The 21,052-nt window shown below is 40.8% G+C and overlaps 1 protein-coding gene across 2 annotated transcripts in view; it reads left to right on the forward strand.

Annotated features, from left to right (window-relative positions):
- The first annotated feature begins 18,747 nt into the window (after window positions 1-18,747).
- The window catches only part of LOC129534866 (carbonic anhydrase 5B, mitochondrial), a 39,375-nt gene continuing 37,070 nt past the window's right edge, over window positions 18,748-21,052 (forward strand). For both annotated transcript variants that reach the window (XM_055393379.2, XM_055393378.2), the window contains exon 1: window positions 18,748-18,881. The gene's annotated coding sequence lies outside the window, so the exon portion shown is untranslated. The remainder of the gene's footprint in view (window positions 18,882-21,052) is intronic.

Genomic DNA, 21,052 nt, shown 5'->3' on the forward strand with positions numbered 1-21,052 from the left:
TGTTGATCCTGTTTTGCCATAGAGATAAAAGTATCCTTTTTATTCCTAGTTTACAGAAAATTCCTTTTAATGATAATTGTTGAATTTTATCAACTCTTTTCAGCATCTATTATTGGGGTTTTACCACTTGGTGCATTATACTAGTAAATTTCTGCACATTAATCCAATCCTTAGATAAACTCAGTTGATTATATTTAACATGGTACTGAACTTACTTTAGTAAGTAAGGAAGCATCAGTGACTAAGGGCCTTAGGAAGCATCACTACAAACAAAGTTAGTGGAGGTGATGGAATTCCAGTTGAGCTATTTCAAATCCTGAAAGTTGATGCTGTGAAAGTGCTGCACTCAATATGCCAGCAAATTTGGAAAACTCAGCAGTGGCCACAGGACTGGAAAAGGTCAGTTTTCATTCCAATCCCTAAGAAGGGCAATGCCAAAGAATGTTCAATCTACCACACAATTGCACTCTTCTCACACGCTAGCAAAGTAATGCTCAAAATTCTCCAAGCCAGGCTCCAACAGTACATGAAGTTCCAGATGTTGAAGCTGGATTTAGAAAAGCCAGAGGAACCAGAGATCAAATTGACAATATCCGATGGATCACACAAAAAGCAAGAGAATTCCAGAAAAACACCTACTTCTGCTTTATTGATTACACCAAAGCCTTCATGTAGATCAGAACAAACTGTGGAAAATTCTTCAAGAGATGGGAATACCAGACCACCTGACCTGCCTCCTGAGCAATCTGTATGCAGGTCAAGAAGCAACAGTTAGAACCAGACATGGAACAATAGACTGGTTCCAAATTGGGAAAGGAGTATGTCAAGGCTGTATATTATCACCCTGCTTATTTAACTTATATGCAGAGTACATCATGTGAAATGCTGGGCTGGAGGAAGCACAAGCTGGAATCAAGATTGCTGGGAGAAATATCAATAACCTCAGATATGCAGATGACACCACCCTTATGGTAGAAAGCGAAGAGGAACTAAAGAGCCTCTTGATGAAAGTGAAAGAGGAGAGGGAAAAAGCTGGCTTAAAACTCAACACTCAGCAAACTAAGGTCATGGCATCTAGTCCCATCACTTCATGGCAAATAGATGGGGAAACAATGGAAACAGTGACAAACTTTATTTTCTTGGGCTCCAAAATCACTGTAGATGGTGACTGTAGCCACGAAATTAAAAGACACTTGTTCCTTGGAAGAAAAGCTATGACCAACCTAGACAGCATATTAAAAAGCAGAGACATTATTTTGCCGACAAAGGTCTGTCTAGTCAAGGCTGTGGTTTTTCCAGTAGTCATGTATGGATGTGAGAGTTGGACTGTAAAGAAAGCTGAATGCCAAATAATTGATGCTTTTGAACTGTGGTGTTGGAGAAGACTCTTGAGAGTCTCTTGGACTGCAAGAAGATCCAAGCAGTCCATCCAAAAGAAAATGAGTCCTGAATATTCATTGGAAGGACTGATGCTGAAGCTGAAACTCCAATACCTTGGTCTCCTGATGTGAAGAACTGACTCATTGGAAAAGACCCTGATTCTGGGAAAGATTGAAGGTGGGAGGAGAAGGGGCCGACAGAGGATGAGATGGTTGGATGGCATCACTGACACGAGGGACATGAGTTTGAGCAAGCTGCGGGAGTTGGTGATGGACAGGGAGGCCTGGCGTGCTGCAGTCCATGGGATCACAAAGAGTCAGACATGACTGAGTGACTGGACTGAAATTAACTGACTTTGCTTCTTTTCCCCTTGGATTTTTAGACTTACTTTCATAAGAAGAAAAGCATGTGAGTTCCTTTTCTGGTGCTCATTCTCGAAGAGTCTTTTTTGGTCATTATATTGCCATCTTGAAAAACACAGAAATATTTCCAACGTTTTCTATGTATAGAAAGACTTTAAAAGCATAAGAAATTAAAATATTACAGGTAAATAATCTGGACCATACATACATATTTGGCACAAGGAGTTCTCTGAAAACTTTCCATTTCTTCCATTGTTAGTTATTCAAGATTTCATACTTTTTTCTGAATCAATTTAGGTTCCTTACAATTTCTAAGAAAAGAAATTCATTCTTTCAGATTTTCTAGTAACTCTCTTGAGCTTTATAGAAAATTTTCCATAAAATATCTATATTTGTTACTATGCTTCCTACATATTTGATACAGAATACATTAATTTTCTTCTCATTTTTCCATTAAACTTGCCAGAAGTTTTGTTATCTTTTTCAAAGATCATGTTCTTAATTTTTTTTCTCTTCTTCCTGTTTTCTGACTTATCCATCTCATTTACATTTATTAAGTCCTTCTTCTATTTGTTATACTTGTTTTGCTGTTCTTTTTATAACTCTTGAATTGACTAATAAGCTCATTTATTTTTATTCTTAGTTGACAATGAAAACATCTATGACTATGAATTTTACTCTGAGTACTGCTCTGGCCACATGACATAAGAAGTGTAGATGTACAGTGGCATCATTATGATTAATTCTCAAAATAGTTATAATCATGAAAAATGAAAGGATGAAAGTGAAAGTCACTCAGTTGTGTCCGACTCTTTGCAACCCCATGGACTATACAGTCCATGGAATTCTCCAGGCCAGAATAGTGGAGTGGGTAGCTGCTCCCTTCTCCAGGGGATCTTCCCAACCCAGGGATCAAACCCAGGTCTCCCACATTGCAGGTGGATTTTTTACCAGCTGAGCCACCAGGGAAGCCCAAGAATACTGGAGTGGCTAGCCTATCCCTTTTCCAGGGGATCTTCCCGACCCAGGAATCAAAGCAGGGTCTCCTGCATTGCAGGCAGATTCTTTACCAGCTGAGCTACCAGGGAAATTATAATCATAGTTTCATTTATTCTATAACCCAGTAATTATTTTGAAAAGTGTTTTCTATATTTCTAACTCTTTCTCAGATTTAACTATAAGTATCTATGTATATCGGAGAAGGCAATGGCAACCCACTCCAGTACTCTCGCCTGGAAAATCCCATGGACCAAGGAGCCTGGTAGGCTGCAGTCCATGGGGTCGCTAAGAGTCGGACACAACTGAGCAACTTCACTTTCATTTTTCCTTTCATGCACTGGAGGAGGAAATGGCAACCCACTCCAATGTTCTTGCCTGGAGAATCCCAGGGATGGGGAGCCTGGTGGGCTGCCGTCTATGGGGTCACACAGAATCGGACACGACTGAAGCGACTTAGCAGCAGCAGCAGCAGCAGCAGCATATATGTATATGTGATATTTTAAATAGTATTCTTGTCAATCTCAAGTACATTAACACTTTTTTAATCTTAGGATTTATAAAAGAAAGTCTTAAAATTGATCCATTAGTAGCCAAGGATATTTCATTAATAACTTCAAACGAGCATCTAACAATATTCTTTTTAAAGGAATTGTGAGAACACTGTACTGAGTAAATTTCCCTTTCTACAATAAAGTATCATAGGTAACTATTTCATATTGTTTTAAAGCAAATATATAAAAATATTAAAATGCTATGAAAAGGGAAATTTCTTAAGCTAGTAAGATTTTTATATCAGGATCAAGCAAATTCCTGACTATGAGCTGATGCGCTCATATGTTTAGATTTGTTTGATATTAGCAAAAAGGAATAAGTAGATGTGTGGCCCCAAATGACATGATTGAAAATAAATTGACTTTTATAGATCCTGTCAGGTGAATAGAAAGACAAAAGCTCAAGTAACTATTATGAGACACTGTCAGTAACTCCACTCCAAATCGAAAGACACCACAAGTTACACATCACATAGAAAGTACTAAAAATAAATGATTAAATAGTTTGATGAAGATTTCAATCAAATAGAAAACAGAATTAAATACTAGAATTCTTGCCTCTCAACATATTGTCTTTACTTTCTTACACTTCTCAAAATCTTACACAAAGTTTGGGTTTGTTTTGATGTGCAAATTTTAAGTAATGAACTTCCAGATGACTCATTTTTATATAACTTGCTTCATACAGTGCTCATTTCAGCAATTCCACATATAGCACCCTAATAACTTAATAGTAACAGTGGTAATGATGACAAAGCACTTTCAAACATTCAGAATATGGTCCTATTACTGCCGGTGTTTAGAGTTTGGAGAATGCAGATAAAAAGTTGAGCGATAACAAAAGGCACTGAGTCTCCTGAGACAGGAAAGAGAAATTGGTTTCTCCGTGCTTTTCATACTCCACAACACTAATGGAAAGCAGTTTCTCAGCACGTAACTATTGATGTACTACTCTGGAGGCTGAATTAAATATGAGATCACACAAAAAGAAAACACATGAGTTGGTCTTTTGACTCACATAAGATGCCTTTTATAAAGTTCATCAGTTCAGTTCAGTCGTTCAGTCGTGTCCGACTCTTTGCAACCCCATGAATCACAGCACGCCAGGCCTCCCTGTCCATCACTAACTCCCGGAGTTCACTCAAACTCATGTCCATCGAGTCGGTGATGCCATCCAGCCATCTCATTCTCTGTCGTCCCCGTCTCCTCCCACCCCCAACCTTTCCCAGCATCAGAGTCTTTTCCAGTGAGTCAACTCGTCGCATGAGATGGCCAAAGTATTGCAGTTTCAGCTTTAGCATCAGTCCTTCCAATGAACACCCAGGATTGATCTTTAGAATGGACAGGTTGGATCTTCTTGCAGTACAAGGGACTCTCAAGAGTCTTCTCCAGCACCACAGTTCAAAAGCATCAGTTCTTCGGTGATCAGCTTTCTTCACAGTCCAACTCTCACATCCATACATGAGCACGGGAAAAACCATAGCCTTGACTAGACGGACCTTGGTTGGCAAAGAAATGTCTCTGCTTTTTAATATGCTATCTAGGTTGGTCATCACTTTCCTTCCAAGGAGTAAGCGTCTTTTAATTTCATGGCTGCAATCAGCATCTGCAGTGATTTTGGAGCCCCAAAAAATAAAGTCTGATACTGTTTCCACTGTTTCCCCATCTATTTCCCATGAAGTGATGGGACCAGATGCCATGATCTTTGTTTTCTGAATGTTGAGCTTCAAGCCAACCTTTTCACTCTCCTCTTTCACTTTCATCAAGAGGCTTTTGAGTTCCTCTTCACTTTCTGCCATGAGGGTGGTGTCATCTGCATATCTGAGGTTATTGATATTTCTCCTGGCAATCTTGATTCCAGCTTGTGCTTCTTCCAGCCCAGCTTCCTCATGATGTACTCTGCATATAAGTTAAATAAGCAGGGTGACAATATACAACCTTGACGCACTCCTTTTCCTATTTGGAACCAGTCTGTTGTTCCACATCCAGTTCTAACTGTTGCTTCCTGACCATTATATCTACTACTGTGGGTAGGAATCCCTTAGAAGAAATGGAGTAGCCATCATGGTCAACAAAAGAGTCAGAAATGCAGTACTTGGATGCAATCTTAAAAACGACAGAATGATTTCTGTTCGTTTCCAAGGCAAACCATTCAATATTACAGTAATCCAAGTCTATGCCCCAACCAGTAATGCTGAAGAAGCTGAAGTTAAACAGTTCTATGAAGACCTACAAGACCGTTTAGAACTAACACCCAAAAAAGATGTCCTTTTCATTATAGGGGACTGGAATGCAAAAGTAGGAAGTCAAGAAACACCTGGAGTAACAGGCAAATTTGGCCTTGGAGCACGAAATGAAGCAGGGCAAAGGCTAATAAAGTTTTGCCAAGAGAATGCGCTGGTCATAGCAAACACCCTCTTCCAACAACACAAGAGAAGACTCTACACATGGACATCACCAGATGGTCAACACTGAAATCAGATTGATTATATTCTTTGCAGCCAAAGATGGAGAAGCTCTATACAGTTAGCAAAAACAAGACCAGGAGCTGACTGTGGCTCAGATCATGAACTCCTTATTGCCAAATTCAGACTTAAATTGAAGAAAGTAGGGAATGACCTAAATCAAATCCCTTATGATTATACAGTGGAAGTAAGAAATAGATTTAAGGGTCTAGATCTGATAGATAGAGTGCCTGATGAACTCTGGATGGAGGTTTGTGACATTGTACAGGAGACAGGGACCAAGACCATCCCCATGGAAAAGAAATGCAAAAAAGCAAAATGGCTGTCTGAGGAGGCCTTACAAATAGCTGTGAGCATATGAATGCAGAGTTCCAAAGAATAGCAAGGAGAGATAAGAAAGCTTTCCAAAGATCATCAGAGATGTAAATACATTTGGCGCATATATGCTCCATTTACCTGCAATAAAACAAGAGGTAGTAGGGGGCCAATGTCCCTTTTGAATTTTGACCCTGATTTTTCTGCTTTATTGTCACAAATTTACTAAACCTAGAGTACCTAAATCTACTATAGCAAACTGTAAAACCATTTAAAATACATTACTTTATACATTTTTAGTGGTTTTTGCATAATGTATCTGGCTGTGCCACATTTGAAAGAAACCAAATGAAACCTTTAATCACGGATTATGGAAATCTTTTGTAAGAAAAAACTCTACACTTTTAAAATTAGCATCTCAATTACATTTAGAGTCACCCACTTTCTAGAATAGAAGTTGTACATTTTTAATCAAATGTGATCCTTCATAGTTAAATTAGAGTGAAATTGATATTTCTGTATAATAAGGAATTTCAAGAAGTTTCTAATAATTACAAAATATTTTCAGAATAATGAGAAAGGTGACCAAAAAAAGCCATCATTGGGTTAAGATACATATGGAAGTAAGAGATTTTTCCCTCTGTGCAAATCTATTATCTTTTAACTCAGTGGTTCTCAATCAGGGGTGATTTTTCCCCCAGAGAACATTTGGAAATATCTGGAGTTATTTTCAGTTGTTACAAATGTGGGGGGGGTGGGCAGGGATAGATAGTTTTATGGCATTGAATGGGTAGGTAGGGACCAGGGATGCTCTTAAACATCCTGCAATGCACAGGACAGCCTCCTCCCTCCTCCACCCCACTCCATAACAAAGAGTTATCTGGCCCCAAATGTCAATAATGCAAGGCTGAGGAACCCTGTTTTAACCTAATGATGCCACTTTCATGTGTAGATGCTTTTGGGTAATGGACCATGCATTCCTTCCTAACTATCATATCAGAAACAGCAACTTAGGCTCTAGTATATTGGAGACAATATTTGGCACTGACACCTTGGTAACTGGCATCATTACTTTTATTGTTTACTATACAAATAAATAAGTTATATTTCATATTCTGAGGAAAACCTCCTAGCTGTATATGTAGTCTGTTTTCTCATTATCTGCTTAGATATGAGATCAGGTTCAATGATTGGGTTCAGCCTTGACTGCTCTGTAGAAACTGCTTCGTAGGAGTGCACAGTCTACTTTAAAGAGCTCTCAACTTGGACATGCCAGTCTTATGTGGAAAAGAATGCAGAATTTGCATTTAACTTTTTACATTGCTTGTGCAGATGAGCTTTTACTTAGACTTGAACCTTTCCTCTTTTAAAACTCTGTTTTCCTCTGTGGTGACCGTAGTATTTTGTTATATTCTAATGAAGCCTCCCCACAACCTCATATTATCATCAGCCTGACTTATCAATTTTACTAACTCCCATACTTTTTATTTGGGGTTATTCCATTAACATAACTAATAAGTAGGAAAAAAGAACCAGTTAAAGACCTAAATAATATTTCTTTAAAGATTATCATTTCACAAATTTATGGGATACTGGTATCTCATTTTATATAACATATAATATGTATTATAATATATAATTATATACCTCTCATTTTATATAATATATATTATATAATTTTTTCATCATATGCACTATAAGATTATGATTTAGCACTTGCTCTATATTCTGAATTTACTATTTCAATAAGCTCATTTATCTTATTAAGATGGCTAATGAGAATGTAGAAGAGTAAAACCTGTGATCTTTATTTCTAATTAAACATCAGTTAATATCATTGTTACTATAACTGATTAATTTTACCTTACCTCACCTACTTTATCTGACTTGCCTAACTAAAATTTCATTTTATTTTTCTATATAAGGCTTATGGGGAAAAATCATGCTTCAATTTTTAGTATGTATTTTGTGGCTAGATTTTGTTCCTTTGAAATATCCCCTCCTTGAATAAACATTTAACTGTTAATATTAAGTAACAAGATTGAAAATACTTTATAAGAAGAGACCACGTGCTGGCAGCATCTTCCTCTGGAGAACAGTGAGTTGATTCCAACAAATGGTGTCTGAGGAGGAAGCCACCTCTCCCCTCCCTGTGTCCCCATTGGGGTCCTGTAGGCCCTCACTTTCCATAACATCCTCCAGTTTATTACCTTGGAACTTGGTCAAAAACACCTTTAACTAAAACTCATGATCACTGCCAGTATCACTGTGCATTTCATGTACCATCTTGCACTCATACCTAATGCTTGGCCCGTGAATTTAATAATTACTCAAAGGTTGGTTTTAATAATAATGCTAAACTACAGATTTTTGATGGAAAGGTGGAGTCTGTGTATAGCTTTGGATGTATTGAATGATTCTATAAGATTTAGCTGGGAAATAAGAATAATGAATTATGGAATTTTAAAACTTAGTAGTAATAAATGAGTTGAGGTCTTCCTAATCACTTTTTATTTTAAGCAAGATACAAGCAATGACAACACTTGTTAAACGTATTAAAGGCTGGGTGACATAAAATTTTAATTTAAGGAATGGACTTGCCATTCAAGAGCCATCAGGATAACCTTGTGAGTTAGTGGCATCTGGGCATAGGGCTCTTCGTTTTGGCCTCATCCAAGTAAGCTTATATGCAGAGTACATCTTGAGAAACATGGCTGAATGAACCACAAGCTGGAATCAAGACTGCCAGGAGAAATATCAATAACCTCAGATATGCAGATGACACCACCCTTATGGCAGAAAGTGAAGAAGAACTAAGGAGCCTCTTGATGAAAGTGAAAGAGGAAAGTGAAAAAGTTGGCTTAAAGCTCAACATTCAGAAAACAAAGATCATGGCATCCAGTCCCATCACTTCATGGTAAATAGATGGAGAAACAGTGGAAACAGTGTCAGACTTTATTTTGGGGGACTCCAAAATGACTGCAGATGGTGATTGCAGCCATGAAATTAAAAGACACTTACTCCTTGGAAGGAAAGTTATGATCAACCTAGATAGCACATTAAAAAGCAGAGACATTACTTTGCCAACAAAGGTCCGTCTAGTCAAGGCTATGGTTTTCCCAGTAGTCACGTATGGATGTGAGAGTTGGACGGTGAAGAAAGCTGAGCGCCAAAGAATTGATGCTTTTGAACTGCGGTGTTGGAGAAGACTCTTGAGAGTCCCTTGGACTGAAAGGAGCTCAAAGCAGTCCATCCTAAAGGAAATCAGTCCTGGGTGTTCATTGGAAAGACTGATGTTGAAGCTGAAACTCCAATACTTTGGCCATCTGATGAGAAGAGCTTCTCATTGGAAAAGACCCTGATGCTGGGAAAGATTGAAGGCGGGAGGAGAAGGGGCTGACAAAGGATGAGATGGTTGGATGGCATCACTGACTCAATGGGCATGAGTTTGAGAACATTCTGGGATTTGGTGATGGACAGGGAGGCCTGGCGTGCTGTAGTCCATGGGATCGCAAAGAGTCAGACACAACTGACCAACTGAACTGAACTGAAGTGAAGTAAGCTAAGGACTAGCCCTCTTTCCAAATTTCACTTAGTTAATTAATAGTACTTATCTTATAAGCTTTTGTGACTGTCAAATAACATCTGTATGCTTTATGCTTAAACAATTCCTGCCATAGAGTAGTCATTCAATCAATGCTAACTATACTATTAATAATAAATTATATAACATGTTCACATTTTGAGGAAAAAATGGAGCAAATGTTGGTGAGGGGTAGATATAAAAGACAAACTCGGCAACTGAAAATTTCCAATTGGCATTTAAAATATGAAGGCACAGGAATCTGGGCTAACAATGTGGATACACATAAGGAAACTAATCCAGGGTATGACCCCCGAAGAGCAGGTTCCTGTTATCCCACCACAGATAGTACACTGCTGCTAGAACCCAAACAAACAGGCAGCCCTCTTTTCTGAAACAGTAATCTTGGGACCAAGATATGGGTTAATCTCTTCCCTTCTTTCCAGCTGCTTCAATTTTGGCCTCTTCACTAAAGTCAGGGATATATTCAGAATGCAAGAACTACTTTTCGACGTGTGGGGAAAAATGCCCAGAGTTACAAACTAAGTACAGCAAACAGAGTTAGGCTTTTCCTTTTGTAAACCATCATGATGAAGGCTGACTGATTCATCATATTCTGAAGCATTTACTGCTTTAGGAGTCACTGAACTCTTGCTGAACTTCCATTATTGACTCTGACATGATGTCTGGCACTTGCTAGGAATTTTACACAAGTGAACTGGATTTGATCTTAATCAAATATTCATTGAGCATCAGCTATACGGTCAGCAGTACTGCAGTCAGAGATGGCGAATGTCCTTGAGAAGCATAAAGTATGGAATTGACAAGTAAGGAAGGACAATACTAGTTTTTTGCTTTTTAAAAAGTTGTAAACTGACAAAAGGACACACAAAAATGCAGTGCTATAATGATTTTTGGAGCTTTGGTGAAAGTTTCTGGAGGAGGCGATGTTCAGGCTGAGCCTTGTACAACAGATCAGCATCAGAGAGTAGAAAGAACCCAGAGAGAGAAGGTCCTGTGTGGAGACACAGGGCAGAATGTCTGTATGTGCATGGATGGCATGGATGGGTTGTGGGAAGCTGGAGGGAAGGGTTGGGACCAGGTAATAAGTGCTTTTACAGACTCTACCAAGGAGTGTGGACTTCATCTGGTGGCTACCGAAAAGCAAGTTACTGTGCTTAGGTTAGTAGAGACATGCTCAGATCTGCCTATAGGACCAGTATGGTGCATGGTGTGGGAGAGACCAGTGTCAAGATGCCAGCCATAAGCCGGCTGTAACAAGTCAGGGAGGAAGTGTTGGTGCATTAGTGATGACAGTGCCAATTGGTGTGGAGAAGTGGGGACAGATGCAAGAGACCTTTAGGAGGCGGAAACTACAGGGCCTCACAGTCACTGATTATGACTGATTACGGAGAGTGTGGATGTGAAGGCAGTCAAGAACCACAGGGATGTCTAGCCTGGGAAAACTGAGTAGAAGGAAACAGTGCTACCCTGCTCACAGAATTCAGAAGGGGCAGGAAGGAAGGAGAGAGTGAGGTCAGCAGGAGGTTCATTAAGGTTGAGAGACCTACAATGAGGAGCAAGGAGGCAGCTGATGTGCTCAGCTCTTCTGTTCCTTGTGGTCTTGGAATCCACTTACATGTTCTAAGTCAAAACTTGTTTCCAAAGTCCCCTGGATTAAGACCCTGTGGATCTGATCCTCCACCAGGGCAACCACCACCTCCTCCTTACTCCTATCCTGAGAAAGCTTTCTTTTTCTGGGCTTTTCTGGTCACATCACTTAGCTCAGGAACTGGTTTTTCCAATTACATATCACCTACCTCAACCCCATTGGCTTCCTTTCCCACATCTGCTCATAATTTAAAATACCACAGAACACTGCAGAATTAGTAAACCTGAATGAAAACTAATATATACTTCAGTCCAGGGTGTCACTTTACAAGTGGAAACAATAACTCAGGTCCAGAGAGGGTGGGATAAAGTCAAGGTCACCTATTATGCTCAAACTCCCCTTCTCCTGCTTCCGCTTTTCACTCATTTGTTCTACTAATTCTTGTCCTTTTTTGCCTCCCTACAGAGCCTCACTGGCGCCCCCTGGTTGTTAGAGGCACTATGAGCTGCCACACTAAAAAAAACAAACCTGCACACAAAAAACTCAGTCATGAGTCCTGTTCTACCTTCCTTGTTCTCCTTCTTGTCGTTTATATTGATGTCATCGGGCTTCCCTGGTGGGTCAACGGTAAAGAATCCTCCTGCCAATGCAGGAGACACGGGTTTGATCCCTAGGTAGGGAAGATCCCCTGGAAAAGGAAATGGCAACCCACCCTAGTATTCTCGCCTGGGGAACCCCATGAACAGAGGAGCTTGGTGGGCTATAGTTCATGGGGTCGTAAAGAGTCCAACATGACTGAGCGAGTAAACAACAACATTTCCACATCGAAATCTTCATTAGCACCCCAGGGCCTGTGACAGAGAACCCAAACTCTCTGGCCTCTGAGATCTGAACCCAGTAGTCAGATGGCACCTACACTATCACCCCCGCTCTGAGTCATTCTACTAGCCAGTACCAGCGACCTTTGTTCTTCGTGTATACTATATTTTTAACTTGAATGCTATGAAATTTTTCTTTCTTTTTTTTTAACCTTTACATGTCTTAGCCATTGTTCCAGGTCTACCTCTACTATCACTTTCTTTGAGAAACCTTTCTTATCCTTTTCTGGGTAAAGTTTTCTAATAGTCCATCTAACTTTTCATCCTTTCCCCCTGTATTCTCATAGTATTTTGTTCACATTCATACATGCAGCTATAGCCAACATGATTTACTTTTGTATCCTACAAAACTGAAACTTCCTAGAGGGCAAGAACTATATTTGGTTCTTTTTTTTTCCCATTTCTCATGGTCCATGAATATTTGACTGCTGAACTGACTGATTCTTATCATAAACTGGATTTCTAAGCCCGAAACTGTTGGAAATGAAGTGTTTTGGGTGCATAATCATTTTTTTTCTCATTCCTAGATAGAAGAAAAAAACTTCGTAGATAGGTAAAATGAAAACCAACTTTATGATAGCATTTATTATAAACAAGACTTTAAAATTATGTTTGTCTTTATCCTTATATTCTGTGCTCTACTTTAAGATGAGAAAATCTCATGATATTCAATCCTAGGATATTCAAAAGACTCATCAGATTTTACAGGTTAACAATCACAACCATTATGAACTTTGACTTATTTTTCACAGACTAACATTATTTTATTTCAGTGAAAGTTAATCACTACTGCTGGGAAATTAAAACTAGACAAACTGAGTAACTGTAATTTTGCCCAAGTTGTATTCCTAAAGTGGGGTTCTAAAGAACATTTTCTTGAAAGGGGTGCATGTGTACTTGTGTGTCTGTGAATTAAGACAAATCAATTATATTAAGTACCATGCAGTAAAAGCAAGGATGGACTAAGTCTTCTGATATTTTCTCTTAGATGTTCAATTATCTACACTGCTTCTTGGATGTTATATTGAAAGTTTTTCATGGTCTTGGCCTATAATGCTTGTTTTTCCAGGACAAAATTCTTCTTTTTTTTTTTTGGCCATGCCTAGCGGAGAAGGAAATGGCAACCTACTCCAGTGTTCTTGCCTGGAGAATCCCAGGGATGGGGGAGCCTGGTGGGCTGCCATCTATGGGGTCACACAGAGTTGGACACGACTGAAGACAGCAGCAGCAGCAGCAGCAGTGGCATGTGGGGTTTCCTTGGTAGCTCAGCTGGTAAAGAATCCACCTGCAATGCAGGAGACCTGGGTTCGATCCCTGGGTTGGGAAGATCCCCTGGAGGAGGGCATGGCTACCCACTCCAGTATTCTTGCCTGGAGAATCCCCATGGATGGAGGAGCCTGGTGGGCTACAGTCCATGGGATCACAAAGAGTCGGACATGACTGGGTGACTGAACTGACTGATACTTTACTCAGAGTCTACTGATGTTAACGTTAATATCATCCCTCCACAACCCACCTTCACAGAAGCATCCAGAATAATGTTTGAGTGACACTGAGCATTGTAGCCCAACAAAGTGACACATAAACTTAACTATTACGCCTTGTTTCCCCAAATTTCTTGTCTCTCCTACAGTTCTCTGTTCTTGTTCACAAACTTTCACTCCCTCCCAGAGTTCTTTCTCTCATTATTCTATCAAATAATTATTTTTCTCCCACAATTCTTCCTTTACTTACAAAATTCCCCATTGTCTCCCACACTTCTCCATTCTCTTCTATAATTATCCCTTTTTCTCACAATTTTCTGTTCTGTTCCACAATTGCCCATTTTCTCCTAAATTGGGCAATTCTTTCTCCTAAAAATGTGTTCATTCTCTCTCACAAGTCTCTGTTCTCTCACACAATTGTTTATTACAACAAGTAACTAAAAATCTTCTATCTTTAAATGTATATTTCTACCCGCCTATGAATTTTCTGAAGATGGAAAAATCATATGTTTTCTATAACATACTATATATTTCTCTCCTCTATATCAATACTACTCAAAATGTGTCCTACCACCAGGTGCCAATTCTGACAGTTACTAGGATGAGAAGAGGAACTTGCCCCAGAAGGGAAAACAACTCATTGCTTGCTTCATCAGTAAAGTCTTGCTATAAAGAAAAGAAAATGTTATCCTAACTAAACATTGTCCTTAGTGACAGATCAGATTTACATTCTAGTTCAAGTTTCTTATCTCAGTTTGGACCAGTAACTAACAGTTCACTTACTGGTACCTGAGAAGCACTGCCTTTTTTCCATTTATAATCTAGTTCCTGGTGTGTAAATAAACAGTCACTGAAGTAGTTGATACATGGACACTGAAGAGATAAAGAAATCGGTGAATCTTGAATAATATCATTCATCCAGCAACATTGAAAGAGCATCCACAGATGTGCCAGGTACTGTGTTAAGTGCTGGGAATACAAAGTTGAACCAACTTGTCAAAGTCCCTGCTCTCATAGAATTTACATTTAGTAAACAATCAACAAACAATCCAATATACAAACATATACATATGTATATATATATATATAATTTCGAATAGTGAGATATAACATGAAGAAAATGAAACAAATGATGTGACAGAGAAGGAGAAGTTGGCTGCTATTCAAAGTGTCTTGTAAATATCAGGTTTATATCTCCTGGGCGACTCCTTGAAAGGCAGAACTTCAGTGCACATCCCGGAACCACTGATAGTCTCCACTGTAACAAGATCTCCAGGTGATCCATACACCCAGTACAGACTGAGACACTCTGGATATAACATCAGATATGGTTGTTAAGAGAGACACCTCTAAAGAGATGGCATTTTAGCTGAACCCTGAAAGATGAGAAAAAGCCAGCCATGTAAATCTAGGCAAAGATAGGCAAAGAATAGTCCAAACAATGGGAAAGGTGAAGGAAAATGTTCTGAGATAGAAGTGGACAGGGGAAGACCAGAGTGGACGGGACAGAGTTTGAGAGAGGGACCTTGAACTCTCTACTGTCAGGTATTTATCAAAAGCCCTAGAGAACTGTGGGTTTCCCTGGTGGCTCAGGCGGAAAAGAATCTGCCTGTGATGAAGGAGACCCGGGTTCAATCCCTGGTTGAGGAAGATCTCTTGAAGAAGGGAATGGCTACCCACTCCAGTATTCTTGCCTGGAGAATCCTATGGACAGAGGAGCCTGGCAGGCTACAGTCCACGGGGTTGCAAAGAGTCAGACAGGACTGAGCGACTAACGCTATGTCTAGAGAACTGTAGATTTGGAGTGACTATACAAAAGCCCTGTTTCCACTGTTTCCCCATCTATTTGCCATGAAGTGATAGGACTTTACTTTTTTTGGGCTCCAAAATCACTGCAGCTGGTGATTGCAGCCATGAAATTAAAAGATTACACCTTGGAAGGAAAGTTATGACCAACCTAGACAGCATATTAAAAAGCAGAGACATTACTTTACCAACAAAGGTCCGTCTAGTCAAGGCTATGGTTTTTCCGGTAGTCATGTATGGATGTGAGAGTTGGACTATAAAGAAAGCTGAGCACAGAAGAATTGATGCTTCTGAACTGCTGTGGTGGAGATGACTCTTGAGAGCCCGTTGGACTGCAAGGAGATCCAACCAGTCCATCCTAAAGGAAATCAGTCCTGGTTGTTCATTGGAAGGACTGATGCTGAAGCTGAAACTCCAATACTTTGGCCACCTGATGTGAAGAGCTGACTCATTTGAAAAGACTCTGATGCTGGGAAAGATTGAGGGTGGGAGGAGAAGGGGCCGACAGAGGATGAGCTGGTTGGATGGCATCACCGACTCGATGGACATGAGTTTGGGTGGACTCCAGGAGTTGGTGATAGACAGGGAGGCCTGGCATGCTGTGGTTCATGGGGTCGCAAAGAGTCAGACATGACTGAGTGACTGAACTGAATTAAACTGATACAAAAGCCATGGATCAAGACCTCTTTTCTACAAATCAGGGACACCAGATAGGGTTTTGCATGCACCCACTCATCCATTCTGCACCCATGACAGACATTGCTAATCAATCACAGAACTTTTTCCTTCTAAGCCTAGACAAAGCCACAAAAGTCATCACAGTTATTCAAGGAGCCACTACAAATGACTCCAAGTTGACATATGAGTTGAAACATATTTGCCATCCTGGGGAGAAATTATCAAATTGCTACCCTGAATTAAGTCAGAACATTAAGGGCTTGTGTATTTGGATGAACAGAAAAGTTTTGATGGTTCATAGGATTGATTAATGCACTGTGCTTAGTGATTGTATCAACAGTTTACATTGAGGGGACCTGTGTTTAATTTCGTATTTCCCACCTAGGTCACTACATCATCTACACAGAGAAATGGGATTTCTTCCAGGACTAAAATTCAAGAAACACTGCATTTCTAAAAGAACAAAAGGTTTATTTTTATCTTATGAACATTGGAAGACCTTTAAGTGATAGCTGTTTCCTTGTTTCTATTGCCATTCATAAGTTTGGGGGGCAAATCTCTGATTGATCTTAAACAACTATTTTGGGTCTGATGGCCTATTCACTCAAAGGCTAATCTTATCATCAGCTGCATTATTCTCCTTCCATTAAGTTCTGCTTTCCTTGGTTCCTTCAACTATTTCATTTATCCAGTAATACCTATATTTTAGTAAACTACTTCAAATCATTTGTGGGAGGAGGTGAAGTATGACTAACTGTACAAAAATCCACTCATTAATTTGTACAGCCTGTATTTGGACCAGTTTATGTGAGTTCATTTTTCAGGCACAAAATGACTGACAGTTGAAATATTTTATAAATGAGACAGAGTTTTGGGAGTCAGGGTGAGCTTAATGAAATCGTTCAGTTGAAAAGTGTTCTTTTCTCTGTGTTCCTTCTAGCACAATACTGTGAATATTCCCACTATCTTCAAGCCAGAAATGCAGTGGAGGGTGGGAAGAGAGCAAAAAGTAACCAAATATGCTATCATTAAATCTTAATTTGTTGGCATTTGAAGATATAGTGAAAGTCGCTCAGTCATGTCCAACTCTTTGTGACCCCATGGACTATACAGTCCATGGAATTCTCCAGGCCAGAATACTGGAGTGGGTAGCCTTTCCCTTCTCCAGGGGATCTTCCCAGCCCAGGGATCGAACCTAGGTCTCACTGCAGGCAGATTCTTTACCAGTTGGGCCACAAGGGAAGCCCTGATATATTTGAAGATATACAAGTAGCAAATTTTACTGCTTAGAAGGGGAAACGTTATCTTGCTACACAAACGGGTTTCAATGAAGATTTACTGAGAATTTATTGTGTAAAGAAGTGTACTAAGTCCTATAAAAGTGGCTTCCTATGTTTGCTCCCAAAAAATATTCCTACTAATCAAATCAGGAAGACCTGTGATTACCAAATCCTTTTCTACCCATCAATTTATTGCCACATCTTTTTCTCATTATTTCTTGTCATGTCCCAATCTAAGTTGGAACTACTTCATTCTGTAACTCCTGAGGCTTTTCAGGGGAGCATGTACTCAATAAATATAATTTGAATGAATGAGTCAAACATTTCTGTACAGGGGTGGAAAAGCTTGTTATAACCTCTATACACTTTCCTTGTGGACCCAGAGTTGTAAATGGAGAGAATGAGGCTAGCAGAATAATCTCAACGCACTCAGGGTGGCAACCTGAGTTTCAGTCTAAATGTGATAATGTCTTGACAGACCCTAGACAGCAAGAGCTCACTGGAGCCAGAGACATCAGGAAATACATGAGTTCTGCTTACTCCATTGATCTCCTTAAAGTTCCCATGAGGGACTAGAAGGGGCTTCCCAGGTGGCGCTAGTGGTAAAGAACCTGCCTGCCAGGTTCCATCCCTGGTTTAGGAAGATCTCCTGAAGGGGCCATGGCAACCCACTCCAGTATTCTTGCCTGGAGAATCCCATGGACAGAGGAGCCTAGTGGGTTACGGTCCATAGGGTCACAAAGAGTCAGATACTGAAGCGACTTAGCAAACACCCACGAGGGAGTAGAAAGCACGCGGGTGACAGTTCTGGTTTAAAGAACGTGAAAACTGACTGGGGATAGCACGGTTTCTTAATTCCAGTCTGGAGGACATGAAAACTGGGTCAAAGAAACTGGGGTGAAGTGGAAATGCAAACGAGAGGAAAGAAACACGTTTTCCTGAATCACCTGTTCTCAGTATACCTAGTCTTGATGTTTGGAAATGCGAGAAACCTGAGAAAAGCAATTTTTTAGACGAGGCACTTAAGCCCGCCATCTGACTTTACGCAACAAAACTTTGCCAGAACTCAGTTCCCAGGACCCAAGAGGGCTCCTCTAGACTCAAGGTGGGGGCCGCCCACACGACCTCGAATTCCCGCCAACAAGTCCTGCTCCAAGGCGGGAGCTTGAGCAGCTAAACACGGCTTGAAGGGCCGGACCTCAGCGGAATGCAGGGGCGTTACCAAGGTGGAAGGGGCGGGCCCAGGCGGAACTCAGGGTGGGGAACAAAGGGAGTGGCTTTGGAGCGAGGGGTATGGCCAGGCCAACGGGCAGGAACAAGATCGGCCTGGAGGGGCGTGGCTATCCCATATGGGGCGTGACCTAGAGGGGTACGCGCTTGGTCAGGGCTGTGGGCGAGATGGAGGCGTGGCTACAATGGCCAAGCGCTCCTGCTGCGAGTCCCGGACTGGAGCGAGCCGCAAGGTTCGTTCTCTGGGGAAAGGCTCAGGTAAGGATGGGTAGCCACGTAGATTGGGGACTATACCGGAGGCAGGCCGGGTCTCGGAGTCCGGACAGCTGTTGGTCCTGCGAATAGTTGCCGGGGGACTGCGGAGGCCCGTAGGGCATCGCCCCCGCCTGTTCTCCTCGCCCGGGAGACCTCTTGTACTGTGGGAGTCACCAACCAAATGGCTGCACCTCCTTTGGGATTGTCTGCACTCGACGGGTAAACAGCTGTCTCAGGGAACTTGTCGGGGCATAAGGGTAGTTACTTGGGAGGGAGTTTTGCTAGGGGTGGTTGGATGTGATTAACTCAAGAAAGTCCAACCTGCTGTGAAATAGCTTGAAATTGGAATTGCAGTTCCAAAAACCGAGGCCCAGCAAACTGGGAATGACTTGGGTTTTCTTGCATTTCTCCCCCGCCCCCCATATGTCTGGGTGTGAGAACGGAGTCACAACTATCCCCAGGGCAGGGTATCTGCGGCACAGCTGTGTCACGTGGACAAATCTGAGCGTTCTCCATTCCACAATTCCCTCTTGCCTTTTTGTTTTGTGCCCCGCCCCAGAACTGGAGGAGAACCTCCGTAGTACGAACATTGTTGATGTCTGTTTTGAGTCTTTGTGGCATTCAGTGTTAAAATTCAGTGTTAAATGCTACTGCCCTGAGGCTAGTGCCAACTTGTTAATATAAGTGCCCTCCCCTCTGGCGTATTTTCACTGGGAAACTGAGAAATTTGAGACGTTAATGTGTACACCTTAATTTGGACAGAATTTGTTCTCACCCAGCCGCTGAAAACCACATTGCTTTCTGCTTCCCCTTCTTCTTCCTTTACTGCTAATCTGGCCATCTTCACTCTGCTATTAAAAACGTTGCTGGAATACGCAAGGGAGTAGCTAGATTTCTCTGAGGGAAGCTGTCCCAGACCCTACCCCTCTCCTCCCTTGCACATCATACAGAAGGATCACTGTTTTTGCACATTTGGGGGAATGGAAAACCTTTCAGCTATCTGGAACTTTCTTCCTTTACTCAGACAATTTTTACATAGTATCAGGACTGAAATTCACCAAAAGGTCAAGAGCAGCCGGACACCATTCTCTCTGTACACTCTTGCCTTGTTGTCCTAGGAGCCAGGCAAAAGGCTGTGACTGCTCACAGTCAGAACTCAATAAAGACTGAGTGACTTATGAGGAAATATGAGTATTTTGGAAATCTGATGGAAGGAGGGAAATGCATTTCATTTCATTGGCCGCACTGGGGAAGTTAATTGCAGCATGCAAAACAGCTACTAGAAATGTACTCTGAAACCTTTGGCAATCCCAGATTGGGATCCTGCTATCAGAGAAGTGGGTGAGAAGAAACTCAGTTTTTTCAGTCAAGACATGGCAACATAACTCCTAATTTCCATGTCAGGGAACTACAAAAGGCTTGCTTCCTTTGGAAATGAGGAGGTGAGAAACGGAAAAGTGAATCTGATGATAATCAGGAATTTTTTTTCAATGTAATTGTAACCTTTAGTCAGAGTACCATTTTTTGCTGTTTTGCATGTTTTATAAATTGCTTAATCAGGCAGAGTTCAAACTACTGTCGTTTAATACATGATTTATGAATGTTTTTTTAAAGGCTTTCAGAATCTTTTTTTTTCCTCACACATTTCCAAGTCTGCAAAACAGTTAAGGGATGTATTAGTAAGATCCAGGGACATACATAAATAATTAGCAATAACAAAGGCTCTTCTGGGGCCCCTTCATCCCATGGTCCCATCTTTAAGGACACACATACGTAAGGACAGATTTTCTGTGACACCCAGTAATGTCTGCTAGTAGTTCACTGTTATGTGTTATGGTTGATAATTAAACATTTGTGGTTTCACTAGCTTGGGCTTTATAAGACCCATGGGTAAATTTAAATAACCACCTCACCTCTCAATAAATTCTACCTTTTAATGTAACAGAGGGGATTGGCCTTTGGCTTTAGCATAAATAATCTCATGTATTGTTACAGGTATTGTAACTGAGCATTAGCTAAATTTTCTTTCTATTCGGATTTCCCTGGAACCCTCCTTGCCCCTGACCTTTCATGCTCCCTTCCTTCCTTAATTGCATTTGACTTCTCTTTCTCTAGGCCTCCCTAATCACTCCATTTTGTTAGTCCCCCTCTAGACACCTGTTACCCCTGGGGGA

Source organism: Moschus berezovskii, chromosome X (genome assembly GCF_049115385.1).
Source record: "Moschus berezovskii isolate FMDL1 chromosome X, NW_MosBer_1.0, whole genome shotgun sequence".
NCBI classification, from domain to species: domain Eukaryota; kingdom Metazoa; phylum Chordata; class Mammalia; order Artiodactyla; family Moschidae; genus Moschus; species Moschus berezovskii.